We start from the raw sequence: 2,316 nt of genomic DNA on the forward strand, positions 1-2,316 counted from the left end.
AATACCTAAATAAAACAGTTTCCTGTGCTTTCTTTCATCTGCATTGTGTCTATATGGAATACTCAGTATCACAGCACAGCTTCACTATAGCATCATTTAAATCCTTCATTATTCCATACATTCAATCCATTAGTGTCTTTCCTGCTGCTCCTTGCAGCATCAGGAGAAGGAAAGCACAGAGGACAGGTTGGAGTCACCAGTAGCCCAAAAATTCCTTTTCCTGTTGCTCCCCTTGCACCAGAGAAAAGGAGGCTTCAGTTTCCTCTTCTGACACCTCTGAGAAGGATTCCCAACCCAGAGCCTTGTGTCATCCTCCCTTGTGTAATGACCTTGTGGTGCTGTGGTTTGTTGGGCACATCCAGGGACACAGGGACACATCCAGGGACACAGACCCTGCTCCCTGGAAACCAGCACCCACCTGCTGCTCTGGCACAGAGTGGAACCTTTTCTGAGTCCCTGCAAGAACCCTCCCAGTAAAACCCACCATCAGTAATGTGGGCAGGTGGTGCCTCTGCTTCTGCTCAGCATGCAGAATCCATCTCCCACATTTTTATGATTGCCACCTTGTCACTGTGACTTCACATCTCTGGGCTGGGCATGAGAAAAGGCCAAGAAGTTCCACTTGCAAATCCCCAGTACCTCCACCCTTGTAGTTTTGGGGGGACCAGTTTGCTCTGCCAAACACCTGGAGAGGAAGTGCCAAATTGGGCACAGACCCTCCTGTCCAGCCAGGACTGTCACTTCTCCCAGTGGCATGGCTGGCATCAAACACACTGCATTCACAAGTGATGGCTGCANTGGTTGGAGGCAGCCCTTCTGCACTCTGCTGAGCCACAGAGTCTTCAACACTGGCTCCTGCCCTGCCTGGGCTCCTGCATGTCCCCATTGCCTTGGTGTCCCCTCTGCAGCCCTGTGAAGACCCAGGAGAGGCAGCAGCCATGAAGATCCTGTTCCTGCTCTTCCCCCTGATCCTCCTGTTGGCCCAGGGTGCTGCAGGTGAGAGGGGAAGATGGGAAATGGGAGCAAGTGTGAGCACCCAGCAGTGGGAATTCAAATTCCCAGGAAATGACTGTGTTTGTGGGGCTGATAAGAAGGTAACAGGGGATTGTGGTCAAAGGTTTCTCAAGTGAGTTTCCAGCTAGGCAACAATTTGGGATGGAGGGAGCCCAAGGAATGAGAATCCTGTTCTGGACTTCTGTGGGTTGAGAAGGGGTTTAGTTTCAGGCTCTAAGCTTGCACCTTTTTGGGACTCTCTGGATGTTCTCTTGACCTGCACAGGGATGGCAGAGAGCCTCAGGGGTGTTTGGGTGGAGGCATTTCCTGGGGCACAGAGGTGACATTTGTTATGCAGTGGTTCACCCACTGAGTGTCCCAGTTGCCCCAGGGGATGATCCCTGCATGGGGTGGACAAGGACTTTCCATCAGAGGTCACACAAATCATGGCAGAGCCAGGACAGGGGTGTGGGATGTGAGGAGTCCCTGCCTGCCAGCTGTGCAGCTGGGAACCAGCACGGCTCTTCCTCAAACACACGCTGGTTTTTTCCACTCTCTGCTCTGGTGTGCCCCCAGTTTAGGGGCACAGGGACCTTCCAGGTGAGAAACATTGTATTTGGAGATGTGTCTGTGTGAGGTTCGGAACTGAGCCCGTCTCTTGGCCTGAAATGCATGGAGAGCATCAACCTGTCCATAACAACACTGCTCTCCCAAATTATTGTTTTAATTGTTCCAAGTGTGAATTTCCCCATGGAAATAGGAAGTGAACTTGAATGCATACGCCGAAGAGGATACTGTTATTTTGGGAGATGTGTCCTCCCTGCAAGGCAAATTGGAAGATGCACAGGACAAACCGTCTGCTGCAGAGGGTAAGCTCTGGAATCCTGGTTGGGGAAAGGGCTTCCTTCTTTTCCCCCAGGAAGGTCTGTTACAAATTAATATATCGCCAATACCTGCAAATACTCTTCTGCTATTATGCTTTGTGAAGGATGCCAAAACAGGGAAGGAGAAGTCCTTGAGAGTTTGGACCTTCCCTGAGTGGGGCTGCAGCAGCCCAAGGACAGCCAGGGCCTCCCCACTCAACAAAGCCACCAGAGTGAAGCCTTCCCTGTCCTTGGGCAGCACTGAGGACATGATCCAGGTCTTGCTGCACCTGCACAGAGCTGGAGCCAGGGCTGCCAGCACTGAGATAGCCCAGGTCCAACCTGTCTGCACCAAGGACTGCACCTCACCTGCCCTGAGCCTGAGGCTGCTGCACCACACCCTGGGCATTGCAGGGCTGGGGGAGAGAGGGACAGGGAAAGTTACACCACGTGATGTGCT

General features: G+C 52.4%; 1 long non-coding RNA gene across 1 annotated transcript in view; it reads left to right on the forward strand.

The window, feature by feature from the left end:
- LOC107201182 overlaps positions 1–1,841 on the forward strand; it is a 5,014-nt gene extending 3,173 nt beyond the window's left edge. Inside the window, exons 2-3 of the long non-coding RNA XR_001520073.1 lie at positions 909–996; positions 1,754–1,841. This is a non-coding gene — a long non-coding RNA (uncharacterized LOC107201182). The remainder of the gene's footprint in view (positions 1–908; positions 997–1,753) is intronic.
- Positions 1,842–2,316: the final 475 nt, after the last annotated feature.

The sequence above is a fragment of the Parus major genome, chromosome 3 (genome assembly GCF_001522545.3).
Source record: "Parus major isolate Abel chromosome 3, Parus_major1.1, whole genome shotgun sequence".
Taxonomy (NCBI): domain Eukaryota; kingdom Metazoa; phylum Chordata; class Aves; order Passeriformes; family Paridae; genus Parus; species Parus major.